Source organism: Phacochoerus africanus, chromosome 8 (assembly GCF_016906955.1).
Source record: "Phacochoerus africanus isolate WHEZ1 chromosome 8, ROS_Pafr_v1, whole genome shotgun sequence".
NCBI lineage: Eukaryota > Metazoa > Chordata > Mammalia > Artiodactyla > Suidae > Phacochoerus > Phacochoerus africanus.
The window spans coordinates 120,468,491-120,483,041 of record NC_062551.1 but is presented as its reverse complement, the minus strand read 5'-3'; the positions used below and the strand labels follow the sequence as shown (position 1 = coordinate 120,483,041).

The window sequence follows — 14,551 nt, the reverse complement described above, 5'->3', positions numbered from 1 at the left end:
TGGAATACTACTCAGCCATAAAAAAGAACGAAATAATGCCATTTGCAGGAACATGGATGGAACTAGAGACTCTCATACTGTGCAAAGTAAGTCAGAAAGAGAAAGACAAATACCATATGATATCACTTATATCTGGAATCTAACATAGGGCACAAATGAACCTTGCCACAGAAAGGAAAATCATGGACATGGAAAACAGACCTGTGGTTGCCAAGGGGGAGGGGGAGGGAGTGGGATGGATTGGGAATTTGGAGTTAATAGATGCAGACTGTTGCCTTTGGAATGGATAAGCAATGAGATCCTGCTGTATAGTACTGAGAATTATATCTAGTCACTTATGATGGAGCATGATAATGTGAGAAAAAAGCATGTATATATGTATTTGTGACTGAGTCACCTTGTTGTATAGTAGAAAATTGACAGAATACTGTAAACCAGCTATAACGGAAAAAAAGGACAAAAATCATTAAAAAAAAAAAAAAGAATTCCATACTGCTACTTAGGAGTTCTGTTATTTTTGGCAAGTCACTTTATATATCTTAGCCTGTTTAGACGTCTGTAAAATAGAGGGGTGGGTTTGATGATCTCTACAGTTTATGCTACCTTTAAGAGCGGAAAAACCAGGGGTTGGGTTGCTGTACCCCAAGGAAATGAAAGAAAATAAATGAATAGATGAAAAATCATACCAATCAGTAAATAGTCACCTATTTACTATTTCCCCTAGCAAATTCTGTTTTAACATTACTGCCTTATGTGACTCACACATAGAAAAACTTAAATCAGCATCTATTTTATCTGTCTGGTCACTAAATATGAGATACAAATGAAGATTAAATGAGGCAAAAATATAGTTGTAAGGAGAGTGCTAAATATTTTGAGGGGATGGGACAACCATTCACTACAGAAACACCTAAAACAGTAATATTGATTTCAATTGCTTTCACATATATGATCATAACTGCTAAAAGAAAAGAAAGCAGCTTTATACATGGTTTTCTAAGTCTGCAAGAAGAAACATGCACAAGGCTAGTTTTAATTATTTAACGAAGATCAGAAAGAAGGTAAAATGATTTTATAGAGGAAATAATCAGAGGCAAATTAGAAATGGTGAGGACAAATTTCATGGCACAAAACGAAAACAAGACATGCTGAATGATAGAGCCAACTGGTACTTGGATTCAGTTAGGGATGCAGCCTAAGAAAATGATCTATAAGAGTGCACTAATTTTCCCCTTGCCAGCCCCTTGGGATTATGTTTGGAATATGTATCCCGGGGCTCCAAATGGAGATCCCATGGCCAGTTCACTGCCCTCTTGTCTCCCTCCAGTAACAGTCATGCTTGAGAATGGAAACAAAAACTGCATGTAGGCACATGTCTCAATGAAGTTTTTCTTCTTAAAGAAAGTAAACGAGATTAGTTTGTGTCAAAGGAAAGTTTTAACAAAGATTCTCAATACACCTTCTAGAAGACATAAAGTTAACACTATTTGAATGTGACCAACTGTCTCTGAAAGGGAGATTAGAATGCATTTATGTTGTTGGCTCAGGGAAAAAAGTGTTTGTGTTGTGTTTTTGAGACTAGAAAGTGAAAATAAACGCTCTTGAAAAAGAGCACTTGAGAAACACTAAGAAATATAATACTTGCAGGATACAGGAGAGAGGTAAAATCAGTCTGTTTATTACATCAAGATTTCCCTTTTACTAAAGACTAAGGTCCTCTATATTCATTTCTTGCCCAAATAAGTGGCTGCAGACCAGGAATGTTGAAAAGACCTAAGGAGAAGCATTTCTGAATGCACAAGGAACTAACAAACCGAAGAGATCTGAGGTGGTCATCCTTAGAGGGCAAGCTTTCCTTAGGAACTCAAGTTTTTTATTTTTGTTTTTTAGATTCTTGGTCCTTTAATTATACAGTACCAGATCCTGACTTCTAAAAATTTAGGACATGTTTTATTAGCTATTTTAGCTTACTGTTAAAAATCAAGTGAAGAGATTTCATTTAGAAATTAATAAAAAATAAAGTGAGTGATGTAATGTCTGGTACTCAAAAGATCTGACTCCCTTTTCATCCTTCAAATTTTACTTATGTTTCAAGGTTGGCTTAGTACCACTTCCACTGCAGTTACCTCATTCCCCCAGATCAGATTAGTTGTGGCATCCTAGGATTATTTTGTTCAGTCCTTTATTGTTGTATTTCCTTTATTGTTGTATTGTTGTACCTCACTCTTCTCCATCACAGTTAAGGGTTAGCTGTTTTCACATCTCTAAGTTTCTTTGTGATGTGTAAGCTACACTTCACCTTGCAGAAACTGTGGAAGCTTTGAGGGCAGTGACCTCAGAAGATACCATTACTTTTGTTCATTCTTGTATCTCAGTCATTGTTTTTGCGTACAGTTTGGCCTCTCACACTGTGTGTTGAGGGAAAAGGCTTTTTTTTTTTCCTCCATTCCTGGCCACCTAGCAGCATATGGAGTCCTGGGCCAGGGATCAGATCTGAGGTCCAGTTGTGAGCTACACCACAGCCGCACCAACACCAGATCCTTAACCCCCTGTGCTGGGCTGGGGATCGAACATGTGACCCAGCGCTCTGAGGCACTACTGATCCCATTGCACCACAGCAGGAACTCCAGAAGAGGTAATGTTACTTTCAACTTCATACTTCACTGACACTGGTCTTTATAAATAAAAAATACTTAAATTAATGAATATTTGTTGAACCAAGAGCAGCAACAGCTAAATGACCTAACTTGTATCCTAAGAAATTTGATAACTTAGTTCTATTTATTGTTAAGTGTATTATACTTTTTGCAGGAGCCACTTAGTTTTTCTATAAGCACTTCTTTTCAATAAGCTTTTAAAGGTTAATGAAAAATTTCATAAATGTGGGAAAAGCCCAATTATGTCTTTCATTTGTCAGGGTCAATAAACATAGGGCTCTCTCTGGCTATTTGGTTTGGAACTGTGAAACAGTAAATTTCAAGAGCACTTTTTACTTTTGAGATGAGAATTTAAACTTAAGGCAGATCATTGTATTATCTTCTAAAATGTTCCAGGAAAAGTTTTTAAAAGAAGAAACTATACTGAAAAATTGCAAAATGTTTGCTATATCAACCTAAATGATAGATAGGAAAACAGACTGGTTTTAAGATCAATACGTAAATAAAAGGCAATAGCCTTCAGATTCCTTCTTTGAGTTATTAAAAAAAATCAGTCTTGATATAGTTGACTTTCATATCATAAACAAGGCTGGAATATTTTGAGAAAGACAACATTAAGTTCATAAGAAAGATTTATGAAAATTTTGGACAAGGAATGTTTTCAAAAATATAAAGTTAACTGTGCTTTCCTCAAAACCTTTTTCAGTTAATGATGTCCTCTAGTGTGTCAAAGATACTTCCAAACAAAAACAGTCCTAGAACTATTTTAAAAAATACTTAAAATAAGCTTTTCTTCCTTCTGTTCCCTGCTTTTGGGTATTGCTCTAGTGCTAAATGTGAGAGGAAAAGGTTAGGATGATAGACATTTTGGGAGAAATGATCATTTTTCAAAAGTCATTAAATGTAAGGTACAAAAAAAGCCAAATCTTGCATATTTCTTTGACAATAGGAGGGAAGAGTATATATAAATAAAATATTATGGATAAACATATTTGGTATTATTATCCTCCTGCTCTATAATTTTACCCAAAGGTATAGGCTGCCACCTTGGGGTGAGTAGGGAGGAGAGGGATCTGGATTATCTGTGAGAAGTCTTTGCTGCCAGGAATTCAAAGTGTGATAATAGTCCAAGTTTTCATGGTCCTCAAATTTTGGCTAAGGGGGAAAACATTTTATGTGATAAGAGTGTTACTGCAAAGAGTTGAGAAGCATTAGTGAGGTTACCTTTGCCTTCAGTGGGAGGAGGGGAAGTTGGTATATTTTCAATAGAGGAGACATTTAAACTAAATTTTGGGAGACAGATTGAAGTTTATTAGTGATAAAGGGTGTGAGGGTGTATAGGGTATGAGGGTAGGACATTTTAGGCAGTGAGGTAAATTTGAGTAGGAAAATAGGAGATTATGAAAATAAATATGTATGATGAACTCTAAGTAGTCCAGACAGAGTAATGGGGAATGGATAAAGCCAAATGTCAGGTAGGTGGCAGAGGACAAATAGTATAAATGCCATGTTAAAGAAGCTTCACTTTAAATTGTTTATGCCCACCTAACACAGAAGATGGCCAACAAGCCATCTGTGTTGGGAAGTTGGTAGTAAATAAAATAATAAAAGGCAAGATAATCTACTCAGTACTTAGAGGAATCAAGACATGAAATTTAAATGGAGAGGAGTAAAAGACAAAATAGGAAGGAAGACCTACCATAGATGAAAACACTAACAAACTAAATGAATTAGTATAATTAAAATCAAAGTGTTCAGATCTACATATTATATTGAATGATCTTTAGAGAATAAGCCCTAGGCAGAGAGTAGGTACCCAGCCAAGGCATAGAAAGGAATATAGCAGGAGGAAGGCACCAACAACCTTTCTAAAATTTGTTGATTAATAACTCTGTAGGATTCTGTCAGTACACTACCTCCAGATTCTCAAAAAGGCTGGACAGAATCTACTATACTTTGTTTTAAACCTTCCTTTATGAATAACTAAGGTTAAAAAATATATTTAAAAATCTGTTTGAAGGTACTGAAGTATCATCAAGGTAGTGAGGACATGAAGAGGCCAGGATCCCAGATCAAAGGTGAACAGGAAAAGGTAGCCTGACATTAGTTGTAGCTCTTCTGTTCAAGGAAGAAGAAGTGCTTGCTGAGAAGCTGAGAAAAGCTTTAAGTATTCTCACAGGACTAGAAACAAAATTTGAATTTCAGAGACAGAGGTCCTGTCAAAAACCCCAGACTTTCAAGTGAGAACCCTGAAAAGCAAGAATTAAGGCTGAAATAGAAATGCTCATGTACATACTAAAATTGGACATCAAATCCATTCAGTAAGTCCCAGAGAGGGTTAAGATCATTTGAACCATGCTTAGTGCCTGCAAGATACAGGAGAAAATTCTCTCTGAAGAAAGATAACATCAAACAGAAACTCATATGTAATTTTTTTTCACAATGTCTAACATTCAATAAAAAATAATCAAGCATATGAAAAAAACAAAAGCAATAAACTTACAAAAGAAAAAATATTTTTTGGCGGGTCTTTTTGTCTTTTTAGGGCCACACCCATGGCATATGGAGGTTCCCAGGTGAGAGGTTGAATCGGAGCTATAGCTGCCAGCCTGTGCCAGAGCCACAGCATCATGGGATCTGAGCAGTATCTACAGCAATGCCAGATTCTTAACCCACTGAGCGAGGCCAAGGATCAAACCTGCATCCTCATGGATGCTAGTCAGATTCACTTCTGCTGAGCCACGATGGGAACTCAGGAAAAAATATTAATAGAAATAGCACCACAAGAGGTTTACATATTGGCATTATCAAACATGGACTTTAAAGAAATTGATATTTATGTGATTAAGAAATTAAGTGATAAGATGGAGATACTGCAGAGAACTAGAAACTGGAAGAAAAACAAAGTGACTATTTCAGGACTCAAAATAAAAAACCTAATAGCAGATTATATATATCTGAGGAGGAAATTAGTGAACTGGAACAAATGTCCAAAGATAATATCTAGACTAACATGAAGAGATGAATGTAAAATCTTGGACATACATGAAAGAAAGTGTGAGGAAGAGTTCCTGTGGTGGCACAGTGGTAACAAATCTGACAAGAATCCATGAGGATGTGGGTTTGATCCCTGGCCTCGCTCAAGGGGTTGGGGATCCAGGGTTGCTGAGAGCTCTGGTGTAGGTTGCAGATGCAGCTCAGATATGGCATTGCTGTGGCTGTGGCATAGGCCAGTGGCTACAGCTCTGATTTGAGCCCCTAACCTGGGAACTTCCATATGCTGCAGGTGTGGTCATAAAATTAAAAAAAATACCCAAAAAACAGAACGTGTGAGGGCTTCCCCCTATGGCTCAGCAGGTTAAGAACTTGATATGGTATCCATGAGGATGTGGGTTTGATCCCCGGCCTTACTCAGTGGGTCAATAATCTAGTGTTGCAGCAAGCTGCAGTGTAGGTTGCAGATACAGTTTGGATCCAGTATTGCTATGGCTGGGGTGTAGGCTGGCAGCTGCAGCTCCACTTTCACCCCTAGCTCAGGAATTTCTATATGCCACAGGTGCAGCCATAAAAAAAAAAAAAAAAAAGAATGTGTGAAACGTGATGACAAAAGCCTGAAGTAAATGTAATTAAAATATCAGAAGAAGGGAGAAGAATGAGGAAGGAGTAATATTTGAAGAGAAAATATAGGAAACTACAAATTTAAGAAGTAATATGAATCCAAAGGAGGATAAATACAGTGAAAGCTAAAATCCACCCACAGAGCACATCATAATAAAATTGGTGGAAAATAAGGACAAATAGAAAACATCAAAAGCAAACAGAAGAAGCGGCACTTTACCTTCAAGGAGACAATAATAAAACTTGCAAATGACTTTTCAATTTCAAATTATTCTATTGACAAGAAAAATAGTCAGTAAAATGAAAGTGACAGATTTTTGCTTCCAGTTCTGAGTGGGTCAGAAATTAATCTCCAACTTGAAAAAGAAAACTGAAAAAAGAGAGTAAAAAACCTATTTCAGATAGTAGGAAGAAACAGGTAGCAAAGATTGTGATATTAGAGAAAAAAATAAAATTCAGTGAATTCTAAAACAGCACAGAGAATGAGAAATACAAATGGAACCCAAGAGTCTCACTAAATTGAGGAGGCAGAGATTAGAAATGGGGAGCGAGAAGTGGCTAGTATTAGAAGAAATAAGTATCCAAGGGAAGGGAGCATAAGGGTCCCCTTAAGCCTTTTGCTAAATGCCAATTTGTTCATGTGTAGGATGAAAACTAATGAGAAATTCCTGGAATTCCCAGGAATTATGAGAAAGCTCTAAAAAGAATAATTCATAAAACTCAAGAGAGGGGAAGTTCACACCAAAGTGGAGAGGTCTCACTAAGTACAGGGAGCAGTCAAAATAGATCATAATATTCACCATAGTACTGTAAGTTCCAGGCACAACAATCATACAAAAGAAATAAAAGGTATCCAAACTGGATGAGAAGATGTAAATTGTCACTATATGCAGATGACATGATACCACATGTAGAATAACCCTAAGGACTCCCCACAAAAACTATTTGATCAATCAACAAATTCGGCAAATAGAAGGATACAAGATTAACACTCAGAAATCAGTTGCATTTCTGTGTGCTAACAACAAAATATTAGAAAAGGAATATAAAAAAAATAATACGCTTTAAAATCGCAGCCAAAAAATTAAATACCTAGGAATGAATCTGACCAAGGAGGTGAAAGACTTATACACTGAGAACTATAAAACATTAATAAAGGAAATTAAAGAGGATTTAAAAAAAATTCCTGGATTGGAAGAATTAATATTGTTAAAATGGTCATACTACCCAAAACAATCTACAGATTTAATGTGATCCCTATCAAATTACTAATGACATCTTCCCCCAAATTAGAAAAATAATCCAAAAATTTAAATGGAAACATTAAAAGACCCAGATTCACCAAAGTAATCCTGAGGGGAAAAAACAAATGAACAAAACGAGAGAAGGTAAGATGGCAGAAGAGTAGGGGGACATGCTCGCCTTCTCCCACAAGCACACACACACAAAAACACCTACATGTTAAATGACTCACACAGAACAGCAACTAAATGCTGGCAGAAGAACTTAAACCTCCAAAAACAGCGAGAATCTCGTGACATAACTGGGTAAAACAAGAGAAAAGAGGAGAGTGAGAGAAGGGGAATCAGGACCGACTGGTGCTCCTGAAAGGGAACTGTGAAGGAGAAAGGGAACCCACACCCTGGAAAGTCACCTAATTGACGGAAAGATCAACTGAGTTGGAGGGATCTCCAGACGCAGAGAAAAGCACAGCAGTAGGTTTGGAGTTCCCATCGTGGCTCAGTAGTTGAGGAGTCTGACTAGGAACCATGAGGTTGTGGGTTCGGTCCCTGGCCTTCCTCAGTGGGTTAAGGATCCAGCATTGCCTTGAGCTGTGGTGTAGGTTGCAGACGCGGCTCAGATCCCGCATTGCCATGGCTCTGGCGTAGGCCAGTGGCTACAGCTCTGATTAGACCCCCTAGCCTGGGAACCTCCACATGCCACAGAAGCGGCCCTAGAAAAGGCAAAAAAAAAAAAAGAAAAAAAAGAAAAGTAAAGTGCAGCAGTAGGTCTGAGTTCTGAAAAGCACAGTGAGAGCTACACAGATCATCTGAACTACTGGCACAGTCACCAAAACCCGAGACACTCAGGTGGGGGCTGGGCACCGAGACCTAGGCTCTGGAAGTTAGTCCCTGGGAGCAGGCTGGGGTTGGGAGTGTGGAGACAGCCTGAAGAGCTAGGAAGCCATGCATTGTAGGTGGAGGGAGTAGTACACTAAGGACTGGGGAGTGGAAAGCCACAACAGAGGGAACCTGGGAGAAGGTCTGGACCCACAGGAGAGACAAGGTGCCAGTGTTGGGGAGGGGAGGGGAGGAGGAGTGGGCTGCCATAGAATACTCCTTGGGCCCCGGTGAGCCCACTTGCCTGCCAGCTAGGTGAGAGCAGTCCTTCCCAGTGCATTCCCCCTCCCCCACCCTGCACGGGCCTGGCCAGAGGCCGCCTGCCATCCGGAGTGACTGGCCTCAACACTCGGGGGGAGCCAACCACCTCCAGGGCTTTCCCTGGCCTGGCACCAACCGCCCTCTGGAGGCACGGCACTCCCGGGGAACAGCCGCCCAGCACCGCCCACCCGCAGGAAGAGCTCAGCAGCCCAGAAGCGCCTGGACAAGCCCTGCCCAGCCACCGGAAGGCTGCCTCCCTCTCGGTGCAGACCTGCCAGTCCTGCCTGCCCTGGGGAAGTTCTCTGTTGCTTCTGAGTGATCTGGCTAGACCCGCCCTACCTCAGGAGGTGCGGCACTTGTGTGGGGCAGCCGCCCAGCACTTCCCATCTCTGGGAAGAGCTCCAGGGCCCAGGAGTGCAGCAGCAAGACCTGCCCAGCCATGGGAAGTATGCCACTACCACTGTGTAGTCCCTTATTGCTTCAGAGTGATGCAGCTATTTCTACCAGCCCTGGGAAAGTCCTCCTTGTTTCAAGGTGACCCTGCTAGCCCCGCCCACCCTCGGGAAAGGCCCTGCTGCTTCAAAGAAGGCTAGCCAACACCAAGAGGCCTCGGGAAACACTCGACAGCAGCACAAGGGCAAACCCTGCCTGGCCACAAGGAGTGCACCTCCACCACGAAAAAGAAAATAATGAGCAAGATGAAGAAGCTCAGAAACCATTCCCAGTTAAACCAACAGGAGAACTCACCTAAAGAAGTCAACAAGGAAAGAGACCTCTGTAGCCTGACAGACTTGGAGTTCAAAAGGGAGATAGTGAAAATCCTGAAGGAATTAAGAGAAGATATGAACAGTAACTCAGACTCCCACAGAAAGGAACTAGAAAATTTAAGGAGGAGGCAAGAAAAACTATAAAATTCATTTGCAGAGATACAAACTGAGCTAAGGGCAGTAAAAACCAAATGAATAATGCAGAGGAATGAATTCGTGATGTGGAACATAGAATAATGGAAATCACCCAAACAGGACAGCAAACAGAAAACCAAATGAAAAAACGTGAAAGCAATATAAGAGACCTATGGGATAATATAAAGTGGACCAATATATGCGTAATAGGAATTCCAGAAAGAGAAGGAAAAGATAAGGGGATTGAAAATATATTTGAAGAAATTATCGCTGGAAACTTTCCAAATTGAAAGGATACTGATTTCAAGACACAGGAAGCACAGAGGGCCCCAAACAAGTTGAACCCAAATAGACCCACACCAAGACACATTATAATAAAAATGGCAAAAGTTAATGATAAAGAGAGGATCCTAAAGACAGCAAGAGAAAAGCAAAGTGTCACTTATAAGGCAACCCCCATAAGGCTATCAGCTGATTTCTCTACAGAAACACTACAGGCCAGGAGGGAATGGCAAGAGATGTTTAAAGCACTGAAAGGAAAAAAATACGCAACCTAGGATACTCTATCCAGCAAGGATATCATTTAAAATAGAAGGGGATATAAAAATTTTTTCCAACAAACAAAAGCTAAAAGAATACAGCCATACAAAACCCATTCTAAAAGATATATTGAAAGGGCTTCTCTAAATCAAAAAAAAAAAAAAAAAAAGAGAGAGAGAGAGAGAGAGAGGAAGAAGTAGGATGGAAGAAAGCACAATCAGAGAGAGCAGTCACTCAAATAAGCCAGCATACAGATCTAATCGTGAAGATGTTTAAAATAAAATAAAATTTTAAAAAATAGGGACATCAAAATCATAAAATGTGGGCAAGGGAAGTAAGGAAATAAATAGATTCCTTTTTTAAATTTCCTTTTTTTTATGTCTAGTATGGTAATGAAGTGTTTGAACCTACAGGACTATCAGGCTAAAACATGCAATTATAGGAAGGGGTTAATATACTTAAAAAACAGGGCAACCACAAATCAAAACCGAACATTACATTCACAAAAAAATTACAAGAAAATTACTCAAGCAGAAAATAATTGGAGACCATAAAACCAAAAAAAGAAAGGAAGGATGGAGAAACAGAATCAACTGGAAAATGAGGCTTAAAATGGCAATAAATAATCATCTATCAATTATCACCTTAAATGTCAATGGACTGAATGCTACAATCAAAAGACACAAAGTGGCAAATTGGATAAAAAGCAAAAACCTTCAATTTGCTGCCTACAAGAAACTCACCTTAGGACAAAGGACACATACAGATTGAAAGTGAAGGGATGGGAAAAGATATTTCATGCCATGGACATGACAGGAAAGCAGGAGTTGCAATACTCATATCAGACAAAGTAGACTTTAAAACGAAGGCCATAAAGAAAGCCAAAAAAGGACATTGTTTAATGGTTAAAGGATCCATTCAAGAAGAGGATATTACAATAGTCAACATATATGCCCCAAATATAGGAGCATTCAGATATATACAACAAATATTGACAGACATAAAGGGAGAAATTGATAGGGACACAATCATAGTAGGAGACTTTAACACCCCCCTCACATCAATGGACAGATCCTCTAGACAGAAAACCAATAAAGCAACAGAGAGCCTAAAGGAAACAATAGAAAAGTTAGACTTAATTGACATCTTTAGGACACCGCATCCAAAAAAATCAGAATACACATTATTCTCAAGTGCACATGGAACAGTCTCAAGAATTGATCACATATTGGGGCACAAAGCTCACCTCAACAAACTTAGGAGCATAGAAATTATTTCAAGTATCTTCTCTGACCACAATGGTATGAAACTAGAAATCAAACACAGGAAAAGAAATGAGAAAAAACCTACGACATGGAGACTTAACAACATGCTACTAAAAAAACCAATGAGTCAATGAGGAAATCAAGAAGGAAACTAAAAATACCTTGAGACAAATGATAATCAAGGCACAACCTCTTAAAATCTATGGGATGCCGCAAAAGCAGTGCTCAGAGGCAAATTCATAGCAATACAGGCCTTCCTCAAAAAAGGAGAAAAATCTCAAACTGACAACTTAACACAACACCTAAATGAATTAGAAAAAGAAGAACAAACAAAACCTAAAGTCATAAGAAGGAAGGAAATCATAAAGGTCAAAGAGGAAATCAATACAATAGAGATTCAAAAAACAATAGAAACAGTCAATAAAACTAAGAGCTGGTTCTTTGAAACGGTAAACAAAATTGACAAACCTCTGGCTAGACTCACCAAGAAGAGGAGAGAAAGAACCCAAATAAACAAAATAAGAAATGAAAAAGGAGAAATCACAACAGATACTGCAGAAATAAAAAAAAACCATATGAGGAGTTCCCGTCGTGGCGCAGTGGTTAACGAATCCGACTAGGAACCATGAGGTTGCGGGTTCGGTCCCTGCCCTTGCTCAGTGGGTTGACGATCCAGCGTTGCCATGAGCTGTGGTGTAGGTTGCAGACGCGGCTCGGATCCTGTGTTGCTGTAGCTCTGGCGTAGGCCGGGGGCTACAGCTCCGATTCGACCCCTAGCCTGGGAACCTCCATATGCCACGGAAGCGGCCCAAAGAAATAGCAAAAAGACAAAAAAAAAAAAAACATATGAAAATGCTATGAACAATTATATGCCAACGAATTTGACAACCTGGAAGAAATGGACAACTTTCTAGAGTCTTACAGCCTGCCAAAACTGAATCGAGACGAATAGACCAACTGAACAGACCAATCACTAGAAATGAAATTGAAGATGCCATAAAAACACTCTCTACAAATAAAAGCCCAGGACCAGATGGCTTCGCAGGTGAAGTCTACCAAATATACAAAGGGGATCTGGTGCCCATTCTCCTTAAACTTTTTCAAAAGGTTGAAGAAGCAGGAACACTCCCAAAGACATTCTATGACACCACCATCACCCTAATTCCAAAACCATACAAATGCACCACCAAAAAAGAAAACTATTGGCAAATATCTTTGAGAAATATAGATGCAAAAATTCTCAACAAAATTGTAACCAAACAAATCCAACAACATGTAAGAAAGATTGTACACCATGACCACGTGGGATTCATCCCAGTTGCACAAGGATGGATCAACATACGCAAATCAATAAACATCATACACCACATTAACAAAAGAAAAGTCAAAAACCATATGATCATCTCAATAGATGCAGAAAAAGCATTTGACAAAGTCCAACATCTCTTCATGATAAAAACTCTTACCAAAGTGGGTATACAGGCAACATTCCTTAACATAAAGCCATTTATGACAAACCCATAGCAAATATAATACTCAATGGAGAAAAATGGCAAGCCTTCTCACTCAAATCTGGAACAAGACAGGGAAGGCCACTCTCACCACTGCTATTCAACATAGTATTGGAAGTCCTAGCCACAGCAATCAAACAAACTAAAGAAATAAAAGGCATTCAAATAGGAAGAGAAGAGGTAAAATTGTCACTGGATGCAGATGACATGATACTATATATAGAAATTCCTAAAGATTCAATGCCAAAACTACATGAACTGATCAACAAATTCAGCAACATAGCAGGATACAAGATTAATATTCAGAAATCAGTCACATTTCTGTATACTAACAATGAAATATTAGAAAAGGAATACAAAAATACAATACCTTTTAAAATTGCACCCCAGAAAATCAAATACCTGGGAATACACCTGAACAAGAGGCAAAGGACTTACATGCTGAGAACTATAAAACATTAATCAAGGAAATTTAAGAAGATGTAAATAAATGAAAAGATATCCCATGCTGCTGGGTTAGAAAAATTAATATTGTAAAAATGGCCATATTACCCAAAGCAATCTACAGATTTGATGCAATCCCTATCAAACTACCCATGACATCTTTCACAGAACTAGAACAACCCGAAAATTTGTATGGAACAACAAAAGACCCAGAATTGCCAAAGCAATCCTGAGAAACAAAAACTAAGCAGGAGGCATAACTCTTCCAGACTTCAGGCAATACTGCAAAGCCACAGTCATCAAGACAGCGTGGTACTGGTGCCAAAACAGACAGACAGACCAATGGAACAGAATAGAGAACCCAGAAATAAACCCCGACAGTTATGGTCAGTTCATCTTTGACAAAGGAGGCAAGAACATAATATGGGAAAAAGAAGGTCTATTCAGCAAGTATTGCTGGGAAACCTGGACAGCTGCATGCAAATCAATGAAAATAGAATACACCCTCATGCCATGCATGAAAACAAACTCAAAATGGCTGAAAGACTTAAATATAACACAAGACACCATCAAACTCCTGGAAGAGAACATAGACAAAACATTCTCTGACATCAACATCATGAATATTTTCTCAGGTCGGTCTCCCAAAGCAATAGAAATTAGAGCAAAAATAAACCCATGGGACCTCATCAAACTGACAAGCTTTTGCACAGCAAAGGAAACCAAAAAGAAAACAAAAAGACAACTTTCAGAATGGGAGGAAATAGTTTCAAATGGTGCAACTGACAAGGGCTCAATCTCTAGAATATACAAGCAACTTATACAACTCAACAGCAAAAAAGCCAACAACCCAATGGAAAAATGGGCAAAAGACCTCAATAGACATTTCTCCAAAGAAGATATACAGATGGCCAACAAGCACATGAAAAAAATGCTCAACATCCCTGATTCTTAGAGAAATGCAAATCAAAACTGTCACAAGATATCACCTCACACCAGTCAGAATGGCCATCATTAATAAGTCCACAAAGAACAAATGCTGGAGGGGGTGTGGAGAAAAGGGAACCCTCCTGCACTGTTGGTGGGAATGTAAGCTGGTACAACCACTGTGGAAATCAGTATGGAGATACCTTAGAAACCTATACACAGAACTACCATATGACCCAGCAGTCCCACTCTTGGGCATATATCCAGACAAAACTTTCCTTAAAAAAGATACATGCACCTGCATGT

General features: G+C 39.0%; 1 protein-coding gene and 1 pseudogene across 3 annotated transcripts in view; one reads left to right on the top strand and one right to left on the bottom strand.

Annotated features, from left to right (window-relative positions):
• Positions 1-14,551, bottom strand: part of KIAA1328 (KIAA1328 ortholog) — a 375,101-nt gene that overhangs the window by 133,044 nt on the left and 227,506 nt on the right. The window lies entirely within an intron of this gene.
• The window catches only part of LOC125132183 (60S ribosomal protein L4-like), a 43,758-nt pseudogene continuing 33,318 nt past the window's right edge, over positions 4,112-14,551 (top strand).